The sequence below is a fragment of the Acomys minous genome, assembly GCF_964271855.1.
Source record: "Acomys minous genome assembly, chromosome: 2".
NCBI classification, from domain to species: domain Eukaryota; kingdom Metazoa; phylum Chordata; class Mammalia; order Rodentia; family Muridae; genus Acomys; species Acomys minous.
The window spans coordinates 24,058,941-24,074,770 of NC_140484.1; the positions used below are offsets into that span (position 1 = coordinate 24,058,941).

Below are 15,830 nucleotides of genomic sequence, written 5' to 3' on the forward strand. Positions count from 1 at the left end.
GAAAAGATCATCCTGAGGTAACACAGACCCAGAAAGACACACATGGAATATACTCACTTGTAAGTGGATATTGCCCAACATAGATGTCCTCTGAGAGACTCCGCCCAGCGGTGGACTGGGAAGGATCCTGGGACTTGAAGTGGGAAGTATGGAAGAGTTGGGGAGAGGGAAGGATCAGGGGGAGTTAGGATCCCCACAGGGAGACCATCAGGGCTGGGGGATCTGGGCACAGGGGGGCCTGCACAAACTGATGCGCTAACCAAGGACAATGCAGGCAGACAACCTAGACCCACTGTTCAGATGTAGGGGATCGACAGCTAATTCTGTAGGGGCGCGGGCGGGGGATGCTGCTACTAAACCTCTGGCATGCACTCTGGTGCCCACAATTTGGTCACTGACTGCCCCTTGGTAGGAAGGCCTTGAGGGCACACAGAGGAAAGGGATGCAGGCTATCCTGATGAGACCTGATAGGCTGTGGTCAGACAGTAGAGAGGAGCACCCGCCCTAGGGGAGGGGAATAGGGCAAAAGAGGGAGGGGGGAATGGGAAGATAAGAGTGAGGGGATAACAATCTGGGCATAATGTGAAGAAATAAAAAATGAATCCACATGAAAAAATAAAATATTTAATATAAAAATAACCTCAATGATTTTATGTTATTACACATTGGAATGACAATTATTTTAGATATACTGGGATAATATTAAAGTTTTTCTTTTAAATGTAGTCATGTGCTATTATAATTTTTACTATTTTGTGCAGATAGATATATTGTTTGCATGTGTGTCTGTGTACTACATGTGTACAGTGCTCTCAGAGGCCAGAAGAGAGAATTAGACACCATGGAAATGTAATTATAGATAGTTGTGAACCACCATGTCAGTGCTGTCAATAGAATCTGGGTCCCTCTGGAAGAGCAGTCTTAAGCACTGAGCTCTCTCTCTATCCCTGTACTAATACTAGATATTTTAAAATTATATATGTGGGCTAGTTTTGGGTAGACGGTTAGGGACTAAATCCAGGGCTTTGCTCAAGGTAGGCATGTGTTGCACCCTATATTCCCAGCCTTGTTTAAAATTTTAGTTTGAGACAGAGTCTCAGTAGCTCAGAGGGGTCCTGAGTTGCGGTACAGCTCAGACATATTATGAGCTTGTCATTCCGCGCATCAGCCTGGGACAGCGGAAGCACCGTGTCTAGTTGTGGATCACGGCTATTTCCACTGAAGAGTGCTGCTCTAAATGGACGGAAACTCTCATCAAGGATGGGGTTCTTTCCCATTGGGACATTTGAGATACAGCATTTTATTCATTTCTGCAAATGAAAAGTAAGCAGCTTCAGTAGGTCTTCTCTGATAAATAGTGGAATTAAGACCAAAATGCAGGCTTATGACATAAACCAGACACCTTCTTTCTAGAGGCTAAGGCTCAAAACTAGCATTAAACAAAATTCAATTTTTAAAATAAGTTTTTTTTTTAAAGAAAAATGTAAGACATAGAACAATAACCCATTTTTTAAATTCTAGTATTCCTCTATGTTCCTAGTGGTCGCTGGATGGCTACCACCACCATCAATGTGTCACGGAATTACATGCAGTTTTATAAATTAATTCAGCAGTTCTCAACCTTTTTAATGCTGCAACCCTTTAATGAAGTTCCTCGTGTTACGGTGACTCCCAACCATAAAATTATTTTTATTTCTACTTCTTGACTATAATTTTGCTGCTGTTATGTAAATATTTTTGCAGTTAGAGGTTTACCAAAGAAATGGTGACCCACAGGCTGAGAATCACTGAATTAGATACATTAATACAGTCTAATAATTTGATTTTCACTACAACCCTATAAACTGGCTAGAAGTATTCAACTTCATGCTTGAGGAATATGAGCAGAGGACAAACTGCCTGACTTCATGACACTACATGGTGGGACTCCAGGACTTGAATTCAGTGTCTATTGAAAACCAGTGCATATTGGTATGATGTAGCTCTTGCTGATTGGATCACTTTTCCCCACCGAGCTACAAACTATAGAACAACACTACCTTATTCACTATTTTGGGAGTTGTACAGGTCAATTTATGGAATTAAATCTCTTTTAGTATATTACAGGTATATTAAATATATTAATACATAGTATATTAGATGCATATTGTATATAGTATATTAAGTAATTTTAGGTTATGTTAGGTTTTGGGGGAGGGGTTGAGAAAGGCTTTCTCTGTCACTGTCTTGGACTTTGTAGTCCAGGCAGGACTTGAATTCACAGAGATCTGCCTGCCTCTGCCTCCTGAGTGCTAGGATTACACATGTACCCCACCATGCTTTAGGTGCAGTGTAGGAAATATATCCCCCTCTTGGATGTTATAAGGTGTTAAATGAGCACAGTGTTTATATTACACAAATTAGAGCTTGAGGAACGTTCAATGGCAATGAAAAAGTGAAATGGGGACAGGTTTCTGGTGCTTAAAACCTGTTCATCACTAGGAAGCTACCTGAGATGCAGCTTAGCACAAAATACTCTCTAAGGTACCTTAAATATTTGACTCCGAGCTCTGTAAGTGTCCAGCTGTTCTCCTGGCTAACTCGACTGACCTCTGAATGGCGTCACAAAGGCCCCAGGCTCTGGTAGGACTATGCATGCAGAGCGCCACGTCTTCCTCCTCACCAGCCACATGAAATAGCTGGGGCAGAAAGAGTTGGGGTCTAAGTGGGAAAGCACTTCAGTGACAATGCTGACAGATGCCAGGCTCTGGGCTCACATCTTTGTGTGGATTACCGTTTGGACTCTGACCATGCTCCTTCCACACATGAACAGTGGCGTACAGAGTACGGAGACTGCCTACAACTCCCTGGCTATATGCAGAGCTACAATCCAAACATCCAGCTCTAACACCTTTGCAATGTATCTTAGGATAGAGAGTATTTAGTCCCTGACCTCAAGATGGCATTTACGTGTTGCCGCAATGTTAAACTAGTTGGTGCTGTTTCTAATACTTGCCCTAGCTCCCGAAAAGTGAGTCAGGACCTGTCACATTTATTAAAAGCTGTGAAGTGCTGTAGCTGGGCAGATACTCAGCTGCTCTAACCGACTACGCTGGCCTGGCCTACCTCCCGGCCATGTGCTGTGTTACCTGCCATCTAGTCTCACCCTGGCTGCTCCTGCTCCATCTGTGTCCGCATGGAGACTCTCTCATGGCCACCTCCTCACGGCCTGGCGACCTTCTCTTTCTCTGTGCTCCACCTGAGATCCTCCTCCTGGGACTGCAAGTCCCATCTTAATTTTCTACCCAGCAATAGACTGTTCAACTCTTTATTAACCAATCAGAGATGATAGAAAACTTTTACACAACACTGAGACAGGAGATTCTTCAATTAAAATACAGAGACACACTTAATACAATGTGAATGAAGGCCACCTCTACACTGCAGGGAGGTGACTTAACCCAGGGCCTCAAACATGTCGGGTAAGTGCTCTACTACCCCCTCCCTGTAGCTTTAATTCCTCACGAGCTCACCATAAACATCATTAAAATGAAAATAATTACTGAATATTTTTACTGCTTCTAATCTTCAGGTTTGAAAAATGTCAAATATATAAATCAATGGGGAGATAGCTATTAGGCTATCTAATACAGTTTTCTACATTGATATGGGCAGCACAAACTGGAGCAGAGAGCTTGTATAGAAGTATCTGCACATTCTCTTTTGGACTAATTCACCTGCCCTAAGATGCTAACTCTGCAAAGCTCCCTTACTGGTGTAGGCAAACAGTAACTGGGCAACACTGGCCACTGTGATTGATGATGGGCAGAAGCTGGTCACAAACATCTTCCTTTATAAAACCTGCCCCATTCTAGGATCTGGCTCTCTGCTAAACTGTAGTCAGAAGTACTTCATTAGCAAAGGACAAATCACTGCCTCAGGACAGATACAGCCAGACAGTGTGTGAGCCAGTGCAAAGGACGGAAGCCAAGGTAGCAGAGGACGGCCACTCCAGATAGTCCTGCCACAGACTGTCCACATGCTCGTCATTAGGCTCATTATTCATTTGTACCTATGTATAAGAGAGATTTTAAAAGCTATCTACCCTACTTGGTTATTATGGGGACCAAATAAAATTAATTACTGGTTTATAGTGTCTGTTAAATGTGAGCTCTTTCTGTAAATCAGATTACTGGGTGAGCAAACCATCAGAACAAGGAGAACTAACATAAAGTCCTGAATGCCATCAGCCCATGCCTGGTTCGATATGTCCATTTAACAGGTGGGCATGCCACTGGAAGTGGACTGTCTATCACTTTGTGGTTAATACCTTGCAATCATTTCTACTTGCAACTTAGATGTGATGTGTAAGATACTTTGATTGTTTTGCCTCCATGAAAACTATCTTCTCATGTGGGACACTTCTTTTTCTGAGGCAAAGTGGGACTGGGGTCGGTTCTCATCCAATCAACTAACTCTTTTCCAGTAGACATTTTCCCCTGAACTTCATGTTCAGTACATCCCAACATTGACCTTGGGCTAGAAGTCGCTCGCATTCACTTCCCAATCATGTTGATGCACGTGCACTGTTACAGGCCGCTGCCATGGCTGAATTACCCAAGAGCTATCATCAGCCATCTCACTTCCTTACTTTCACGACTTTGGCGGCATCTGCAGAGCAGGTACCTGGCAAGTTGTTGGCCTATCATGGAAATGCAGCCCATCCACATGTCTTACCTGTCTGCTTTGATAGAACAAGTAATTTAGATTTATCGTTCAGAGCACTAAGTCCGACATTACTGACCACATTGTAATAATCAGCTTTTATCCTGTATCTTTAGCACTGCCACCCAGCAGTAACACCCTGTTTATTACTTCTGTTAAAAAGCATCTAGGTATATTAGTCTTATCAGCCAACTTAAAAACATTTTCCCCTCCTTCTTCAAGGGTATCATTAAATGTGCCATTCTTTAAAAAGAACAGAAATAAACCAAAACCAAAGCAGAGTCTCTCTATGCAGTTCTGGCTGGCCTGGGGCTGGTCTCTAACCCAGAGATCTGCCTGCCTGTTTCCTAAGTGCTGGGGTTAAAGGCACATACAACTGGGTCTGGGTTGGGCCATTCTTCTTTTTTTTTTCAGTGCTTGAGGTCAAGCCTTCTACCACTGAACTAGAACCTCAATCCTATAGGTCACTATGGGAAACATTTCTCATGTAGTTTTTATGTTGAGGACATTTTCTGCTATCAGGTTATATGTAGGCTCTAACTATACACAGGAGAGGCATGTTTCCTGCTTTTCATAATACATATCCCTACATGTGTAACTAACACTGATTTAAAAGTTCCCTAAAGTTACAATCTGCTGCTGTGAGCTTCTTAGTTTTACTAACATAAGGAACTAACAAGTACCTTTATTTCTCCCGTGTTGTTACATGTAGCTTGCCTCAAAACCCTATAGTGATAACTATTTCCTAGAAAGCTGTATCCCTTTTTCCACTGAGATGAAGGAACTGACATTTTACCACATCAGCACCTTGGCACAAACCATCACTACATAAGATTCCTGGCACTGCTACTTCCATACTATAAGTTTAGGTGACTCTTTTAACTACAGTCTAGTTTATATTATTCCTTACTCAAACCCATCCACAAAATGGGCCTTAATTTCCCTCCTTCATTTAAAAAAAAGAAGCCCTCCAGAATCCTTAAATGTGCAGAACTTGTGGCCCCCACCCGTCTCCCCTCACCTCTGACCTTTCATCTGCTCACTGCTGTTCAGCCACACTGGCCTCATGCACTCACAGCTTCAAGTCTGTGATCTTAGCATTCCCTCTGCCCGGATCTTCTCTCAGGTATCCGATGGGTTAGCTTCTCTGCTACAGGTTCAAATGTCACTGACTCAAGCTTGTCCTGCATGTAGACTTTTATGGATTCTAATACCATACTGATTGTTCAAGTCCCCTTGTCCAGTTTGACCTTCACTATCTATAGCAGATAAGTGATAGCCTTCTACTATATATTATGTATGATACTCTATGTCCCCAGGATCTGGACCAGAATCTGAACAAAAACAGGCTCAGTGAATACATGCAGATAAAAGGAAGCCATGGGGGTTAGGATACTAAAGGGAGCTCAGATTCTAGGTCTACAACTTTATCACTGTAGTCAAGTCAGAAAGAAGTCTACATGCCAACTGAAGGAATTCTGAGTTTACCAGCAGCCATGAAGAGGCACTCATTCCAACAGTACAAATTGGCAGCTGCATATTCTAACGAAGGGAGTTTTGTTTGGCTTTTTTATAATAGTCTGTTAGAACCAGTTACAAATATCAGCAATTGTGAAGATTCCTCAAAGTCTAGTGCAATGTTAGACTGCAGCTCTTAGGTTTCCATTCAGCCTTTGTGCTGGGTTCTTAATTAGTACTATTTATTTACCATAACCTCTAGGTCTGGGGACTTTCTGTTAGACATCAATATACTATATAATTAAACTTTAAAATTTTCTGTTATCCCTTTATTTATCCTTTTGTGTCTCCTATGATGATGCTTGCTCAGTGGTTTATTCCTCACTATTTCATAGCTTCAAAATAAAAAAGATCTATAAGCTTAACATAATTCATCTTTAACATAATGATTAACAGCTAGTATCCAAACTGTTTAAAATCAGCAACTATTCTTATTTCTAAAGATCATCCAAACAAACACTGTAATCACTTTTATGAATGGGGGCCAAACACCATGTGAAGCTTTAACAGTTTCACAGACCTGTGGCACTGCACGTGCACCTACTGCTAATGTGACTTCAATCTGGATTTTGTTTTCTAAACAGACTTTCACTCCAAATCTAAGGACCTCATAAATAAAGCACCAGAAATTTCATCAAAATAATGTCTTTTTCCATTAGGATAGCTTCTCAATTCAGAACTACGAGCAGACTCACATCCTTATCATGCATCTAATACCTCACGAAACCAGTCTCTCCTCTCACATGTAATTAATGTTACTTAATGAAATATTAAAAACAAAGATAAGCAGATGAAGAAAGAAGAGAGTTAGGGAAATGTCACAGGCATCTGCAGAAGAGCCTGAGTCAGACAGTAGGACTGAGGACCCGGCTCTGGTCCATTCTGGGTGTTTCTTATTATTTCTCAGTCGTCTACCTGAAAGAAGAATTTGGAAGGAGGGTCTGAAATACATTTTCCTCCAGCCTTTCTGTAGCCCATGTCTTTCTATTTTTTGGTCTCTGCTGAATATCAACTACTAAGAAAGGCTTTTATCCACTTCACTTCTTCACAGCATTGGTATATACAGAACCTGGATCTCATTCTTTCCTTGCCTGTTGAAGGTCTACCCTATCAGAGCGTAAGTTCTAGGAGGTTATGAACTAGGCCCAACATATTCGTTTTTCTGTTTCCTGTGGTAATTATAATACCTGGCACATGTAAGTGCCAATAAACACTTGCTGAATGATCAAATAATACTGCCCAGCTACAAGGAGTCTTGGTTAGATTAAATAAGACAATGAAAGGAAAGAGCTCAAACTCCCTACGACAAACATTCAATAAACAATAACTATGACTTCAATCTTTTATTAGCATTTACTTAATCACAGTATGATTCAACTGTAAACTGTCTAATTTAAGGGATGCTAGGATGACAAAGGTCTGGTCCAGAGTGGTGCTTGTCAGATTCTAGTGTAACACAGATTCACCTAGAGGGCTTGTTAATACAGATTTCTGCCCTTATCCCCAGAGGTCTACAGTGAAGCCCAAGAATTTGCACTGCTAATGAGTTCCCAGGTGACACTGTTGCTCATGGATGCTGCTAGCCTGAAGACTGAACTGTGAATAGCAAGAGTATGGGGCATGAGACTTCAGCATTAAATATCAGCCCCTGTACCTTAGTTGAGTGGCCATATGATTACTGTATTTGTTCAGAAACAGTAAATGGGAGCCGGAGCGATGGCGACACTTATGAGTGTGTACTGTTCTTACACAGCTGCAGAGGACCTTGTGATTCCAACCCCCATGATGGATATCTCACAACATCTGTAACTCCAGCTCCCCGGAATCTGACACCTTCTTATGGCCTCTGTGGATACCTACACTCATGTGGACAAACTCACACAGATACATACATAGAATTAAAAATATAAGTCTTTAAAACAAAAACCAGTGAATAAGTAACTGAAATTTGACATCATGATTAAGCTACTCCTATACTCTATTACATTTACTCTCACTCTCTCCGTGTGTGTGTGTGTGTGTGTGTGTGTGTCTGAAGAATCCAACTTAAGCTCAGTGGCAGGTACCTTAACTCACTGAGTCAACTCCTCCATTCTTAATATTGTGATATAAAATCAAGTTCTTCATCATGACACCAGCTGTATCTATCAGGGAACCCATCTTCTTTGTATGTGTTTTGTTCCAAGGGATTACTGCCATAATTTCTGGAAGGGCAGAAAGAAGAGATTCTGATGAACTTTATGACTATGAAGACATGTTCCCTCCCTTAGGGAGGCACTAGAAGATCCCACAGGAACCTCTAGCTAAAAAGGGTTAAGAAGCCACGCACTGTGCTGCACCTATCACACAGGAGCTTTTGGAATGAAGCTCCTCCGTCCTTGACTTAGGTGAGACTCTTTTAAGTCAACAATGTATACAATCACCAGAATATACACTCGACAGCTCCCCACACTGCCTGGGGCCTGTCATAAGACAGAGGACAGTCTCTGAGCTAGGCCAAACAGTAGTCCTCACTCTAGAGTCCATCTCCTCCTTTAATACTCACAGGTGCCTCAGTTGATACTAGGACGTAGTTTTAAAAACCTAACTCATAACTCCTAACCAACAACACTGTGCACATGTCTTTCAAATTAGCTAGCACTGTGTTTGAACTACTGAAAGGAAAAACATGTGATCAGGGATTAACTGTCCATTTATGCTTTTATTACACACTCACCAAATATTAGGGAGACATGTAATCTACACCTGTGTAGAAGACATGTATAGATGGGACTTAGAGGGATAAATGTTAATGGATGGATAGTTGTTGGCAGAGAACACAGCAAGAGAAATTCGTGCCAAGGAGAGCAGTACCTGAACCAAGTGTCTCCCTGTGTGTGATGTAGAGGAGAAGAAGCAGGGAAACAAACCACAGGAAAGTAGCTTTAATTTATCCTGGAGGCGGCAGCATCACACCTCTTTCTTTTCTTTTCTTGTTTTTAAATTTTTTTTCTTTTTTCTTTTTTTTTTTTTTTTTTTTTTTTTTGAGACAGGGTTTTCTCTGTGTAGTCTTGGCTGTCCTGGACTCACTTTGTAAACCAGGCTGGCCTTGAACTCACAGAAACCTGCCTGCCTCAGCTTCCTGATGCTGGGATTACAGGTGTGTCACCAGGCCTGGCCAGTATCATACCTTTCAGACTTTTTTTTTGGGGGGGGGGGCAGGGTCAAGATTGAAAAGTGGCAGTGACAGAGCCAGATGTGGTGGCGCACGTCTTTAATCCCAGAACTTGGGAGGCAGAGGCAGATCCATCCCTGTTAGTTCGAGACCGGCCTGTTCTACAAAGTGAGTCCAGGATAGCCTGGGATACACACAGAGAAACCCTGTCTCGAAAAACTAAAAAAGTGACAGTGACAAAGACATTATGTCTTTAGGCACAGCCACCCTGTACTGGTCAGGACTGTGTCACAGCAGGGCTGGTGAGAAGGAAGCATGGCCTGAATGAGAACAGTGGAGGGGTGAAGCCAGATGGATGGGAACTCTGGCAGTTTTGTGAGGGTAAACAGAACCAATAACTGTCTAGCTGGACCACACGCCTACTCAACGTGGGGAGTGTCTTACTGAAGGCCTGCCTAGCTTAATAGTGAAAAAGAATCTACTACAGCTACTTTGTTAGGCCACCATAATTCCCTACTATATACTAAATCTTTTCCTTACACCTACAGGTAACTGCAGCTTAGACCTCATCAAGACACCCATCTTTACAGAAAATGGGAACCATGACAGAAAGCCGCACATGGCTGCAATGCGGAGATCAGTGGATGGGGGCATACACAACTATCACAACTCCTACGTCTGCGGCTTGGGGAACACTGCAGAAGACTGCAAGAGCCAGAATACCAGGACGGCTTCTGTGAAACAGTCTTCTCTAGAAATGACTGGGAAAATGACAATGTCAACGGACATATTAAGGTAGAAGGAGGAAAATTTCAATGGGTCTCACCACTAGACAAAAAACTAGAGCAAGTAATGACCACTGGTAAAATTAGCTTGTCCCAGAGATGAGCCCCCTTATTGGTTGTCATGTAGAATGGTCATTCCTGAAACCACATATACACAAACAGAAACAGATTCAGCATGTTGTACTTATGTGTACATAAGTACGGTATACATATGTAGGAACAATAATGAAAGAGTTTAGAGTGGAAGGAACATGAAGTATTTGCAGGGGGGGCACCTGGCAGGGGCTGGACGCAGGAATAGGAAGAAATTATGTGATCTATTTCAATTACAAACATTAAAAAAAAATAAGGATGAGGAAAGGGGGGCGGTAAAATACATGCCAATAGTAACTGGAGAGAGCTGAGGTGCTGGTCCACGTCAAAGCACTGCAATACATGCTACTTGAAACGGCCTGCACACATATCTGGCCCTCCCTGGGACGGCCTGCACACACATCTGGCCCTCCCTGGGACGGCCTGCACACACATCTGGCCCTCCCTGGGACGGCCTGCACACACATCTGGCCCTCCCTGGGACGGCCTGCACACACATCTGGCCCTCCCTGGGACCGCCTGCACACACATCTGGCCCTCCCTGGGACGGCCTGCACACACATCTGGCCCTCCCTGGGACGGCCTGCACACACATCTGGCCCTCCCTGGGACGGCCTGCACACACATCTGGCCCTCCCTGGGACGGCCTGCACACACATCTGGCCCTCCCTGGGACGGCCTGCACACACATCTGGCCCTCCCTGGGACGGCCTGCACACACATCTGGCCCTCCCTGGGACGGCCTGCACACACATCTGGCCCTCCCTGGGACGGCCTGCACACACATCTGGCCCTCCCTGGGACGGCCTGCACACACATCTGGCCCTCCCTGGGACGGCCTGCACACACATCTGGCCCTCCCTGGGACGGCCTGCACACACATCTGGCCCTCCCTGGGACGGCCTGCACACACATCTGGCCCTCCCTGGGACCGCCTGCACACACATCTGGCCCTCCCTGGGACGGCCTGCACACACATCTGGCCCTCCCTGGGACCGCCTGCACACACATCTGGCCCTCCCTGGGACGGCCTGCACACACATCTGGCCCTCCCTGGGACCGCCTGCACACACATCTGGCCCTCCCTGGGACGGCCTGCACACACATCTGGCCCTCCCTGGGACGGCCTGCACACACATCTGGCCCTCCCTGGGACGGCCTGCACACACATCTGGCCCTCCCTGGGACGGCCTGCACACACATCTGGCCCTCCCTGGGACGGCCTGCACACACATCTGGCCCTCCCTGGGACCGCCTGCACACACATCTGGCCCTCCCTGGGACGGCCTGCACACACATCTGGCCCTCCCTGGGACCGCCTGCACACACATCTGGCCCTCCCTGGGACGGCCTGCACACACATCTGGCCCTCCCTGGGACGGCCTGCACACACATCTGGCCCTCCCTGGGACGGCCTGCACACACATCTGGCCCTCCCTGGGACGGCCTGCACACACATCTGGCCCTCCCTGGGACGGCCTGCACACACATCTGGCCCTCCCTGGGACGGCCTGCACACACATCTGGCCCTCCCTGGGACGGCCTGCACACACATCTGGCCCTCCCTGGGACGGCCTGCACACACATCTGGCCCTCCCTGGGACGGCCTGCACACACATCTGGCCCTCCCTGGGACGGCCTGCACACACATCTGGCCCTCCCTGGGACGGCCTGCACACACATCTGGCCCTCCCTGGGACGGCCTGCACACACATCTGGCCCTCCCTGGGACCGCCTGCACACACATCTGGCCCTCCCTGGGACGGCCTGCACACACATCTGGCCCTACCTGGGACGGCCTGCACACACATCTGGCCCTCCCTGGGACGGCCTGCACACACATCTGACCCCCCCTGGGACGGCCTGCACACACATCTGACCCTCCCTGGGATGGCCTGCACACACATCTGACCCTCCCTGGGATGGTCTGCACACACATCTGGCCCTCCCTGGAATGGCCTGCACACACATCTGACCCCCCCTGGGACGGCCTGCACACACATCTGACCCCCCCCCCCCGGGACGGCCTGCACACACATCTGACCCTCCCTGGGATGGTCTGCACACACATCTGGCCCTACCTGGGACGGCCTGCACACACATACCTGGCCCTCCCTGGAAAGGCCTAAGGCTTCGGGGATCTCAGTAATGCTCTCATTCCATTCTGCTCCAATACCCTGACCCACCCTTGTGTCCCACCATGTCCATCTTCCCCACCGTGCTTTGTTCATTTGCTTGTTTTCCACTCCCTCACTCTTCTCCAGCTTTACCGGAAAGGCCAGGAGGCAGATTCCAGGGCTGGCTTTCCTCACTAGCATACCTTCGCTTACGTATTTCTCAGCTGACTGACCAATGGGGCAGATGTCTTTAGTTCCCACAGCAAGAACGAGTGCTCTTTCTTTACCCATATATCATCCCACTGTAGTTTTTGTACAGATATTTTAGTAAAGTACTCTTCATATAAAGTTATGTCAACCTCTAAAACTACAAAGCATCGCAATGTCACTTAATCTGTCTCAATTCCTGCCTTTCCCACTTGGTTGCTTTGCTCAATTTTAAACACATTCCAAATTATTGTGAAACTGTATTCTTCCTATGTTATTACATGTAAAAAGCCCTGGCAGAAGACGCAGACGCAGAATATGATCACATCAAAGCACCCATGCAAGTCTACCAATGCTGCTTTATAGTACTGTTCATGTTATCAGAACAAACAAGAAAGTGCTCTGCAAATAGGGTTATTTCCCTAAGGGTTCAATATAAAGATCTACAGGACATAGAAATCCAAAAACCCAAGAGTAATAACCCTCATGCTATGGCTACAGCATCCTGAGGCTGGGCACCACGCTGAGGACCTGACCCCACACTAACTGACTGCCCAGGGCTCTCGGTGGATGATGGCTTCCACATCTGTGTTAGCATTGTGTTCTCATCAGAACTCTGCCACTTCAGTTCTCAGGAAAGGCTCAGAGTGGGCACTGCCCAAGAACTGCTTACAGCAGAATAACCTGTACAGTTTGTTATTTACCTCGCTAGGCTTTCAACTACTCTTTCAACAGGCTATTGCCAAGGTTGTTGGCTACTCTCCACAAAGGGACAGTAAGGCCCTACTGCTGAAGACAACACTCGCAGATGTCCCTGAGTATAGAGACTCCTATCCTAGGGGAAAACCAAATCCTATAGCTCTGCTGGAAGAGCATAGCAATAAAATGACTTTAAATGCCATTGTTATACAATGGATCAGTGCTTCTATCAGCCATTATCAGAGAAGCTGCCTCTTGCAGCAGATGAGAACTAAGGGTCCCACAGGTGGACAGTGGGCAGAGCACTCAGTCACAGATGGGATGCCTTGGCCAATCCCTCCACTAGGGCTCAGGGACCTATGCAAAAAGACTGCTAGAGCCAGAGATGACAGAGGAATCCAAGCAAACTGTCCCCAGACAGACACAACAGGACCAATGCACATATGAAACAGACTATGGCAGCGTGCACAGGGCTTACACAGGTTCAAGACAGATGGGGTCTTAGCACTGAGGGGGAAGTGGACACAAGTCCCCCACCCCTACCAAGAAGCTATCTGCAACAGGCACCCACTGGCCAAGGAAAAGTTAGTCTCCTCCAACAGAGCCTCACTGGGTATACTATCCACACTCCAGAGTAGGCCCCATGCCCAGAAGTAAATGGCCAACACACAACGAACTCAGTGGTATTTTTGTAGACTTTTTGTTTCATATTGTTTTGTTTGAATTTTTTTTTGTCGTACTGGTCTTTTGCTTGTGTAGTATGGTTTCTGATTTTGTGTTTTTGTGGGTTATTATGTGTTCATGCACAGATGAGTTTCTTTGGGTTTTCTGTTGTTTATTTTTTTAAAGAGAGAAAAAAAGGGCATGGAGTTGTGTGCACAGACAGGTGAGAGGGAGAGGAGAAAAGGGGAAAGTGCAACCAGATGATGTTTATAAAAATTTTCAATAAAAATGCAAGAAGAAAAATCCCAGCCACTCCTTCAGTGGAAAATAATACTTTGTAAAGCATATTAACAATATATTCTTCAATGATAAAATAAATGGTAAAAATAGCAAAATAAAATTTCATGGTTTATCAAGAAAAAAGAAAAATGATTTTTGCTTCTAACTAGTATACTTCTAGAATCTTTTGGTTTTCTTTTTAAAAAGATAATAATTTGGGATTTTATTTAAAATTTTCTTTCAGGATATAAAATTTATAATAGACAGAAATTGAGAGATTTGTGCTTTTACCTTACCCCTCATAGTCAGCCATTTCTGCTGGAGAGATCCAAATGCACAAATGCTAGAATCAGTGAAACCAAACAGACTGTGGACTATACATAGGTATGACAGGAAGCAAAAGAACATGCTCAGCTGCCTGCTCCAGTGTGCACTCCTTAAATCTTTCCCCAAAACATCCACATCCCAGTCACCTCCACTACGTCCACCCCAGATCTTACTGTCTTTGAAGCCTCTGCGTGCGTGCGTGCGTGCGTGCGTGCGTGCACACGTGTAGCAGACCTATGGGTAGGACAGTCTTCTAACTGATCCAGTGTTCCTAGAACCTGCCAAGCTTATTCTGGGCTCAAAGTCTCAAGACTTACTTGCTAGTCCCTCTGTCTAGAAGGTTCTTCCCATATTCCTACGGAGTGCAATCGCTTAACATTTCTGTTAAAATGGCATAGATAGGCTGACATGCCATCCTATCAAACAACTCCATCCTATCTACAATCTGTTCCTCTTCACGCCAGTCATCACCAATTAATATTGAACATATTTATTATAAGTTCTCCTTCCTAGAAGGTAAACTCGTTGAGCAGAGGTTTTTTGTTTTAAATTTTTTAAGAACTCTTGTATCTGTATTTAGCATCGCACCTGACACATAGTAGGTAATCAATAAATGTTTTCAATGACAGTTATTAAGCCCTCTTGTAATCCTCTCTATTTAGCACTGTACCTAACACATAGTAGGTAATCAATAAGTGTATCCAATGACAATTAATTATTAATTGTTCAAGTTAAATACAAAGCAAGGACAAATTAACCATAGAAGACATTTCACAGTTAACTACTAATTGAACAGTTAACATCCCAGGGGAGTATCCATCAACGCCACGACAGCTTTTCCACAGTATATGTGACCAGACTTGACCATAAGACCCAGCAAGTTTCAGTACGTTCAAACAGCTTTCAATAAAATTCTGTGTTTCAAACTGTGATTAAATTATTGTACTGGTTCCTTCTGCGTGTCAATTTGACACAAGCTAGAGTCATCAGAGAGGAAGGAACCTCAGTTGAAGAAATGCCTTGGTGAGATCTAGTTGTAAGGCATTTTCTTAATTAATGATCAACAGGGGAGAGCCTGGCCCATGGTGAGTGGTGCCATCCTTGGGCTGGTAGTCCTGGGTTCTACAAGAAAACAGGCTGAGCAAGGCAGGGGAAACAAGCCAGTAAGCAGCACCTTCCATGGCCTCTGCATCAGCTCTTGTCCCCAGGTACAGCCCTGTTTGAGTTCTGTCCGACTGCCTCCAGTGACGGACTGTGAGCTGCAAGTGTAAGCCAAACACATCC

At 45.1% G+C, this 15,830-nt stretch overlaps 1 protein-coding gene across 4 annotated transcripts in view; it reads right to left on the reverse strand.

Moving 5' to 3' along the window:
* The window catches only part of PCGF5 (polycomb group ring finger 5), a 112,318-nt gene that overhangs the window by 31,533 nt on the left and 64,955 nt on the right, over positions 1 to 15,830 (reverse strand). The gene's annotated exons all lie outside the window — the stretch shown is intronic.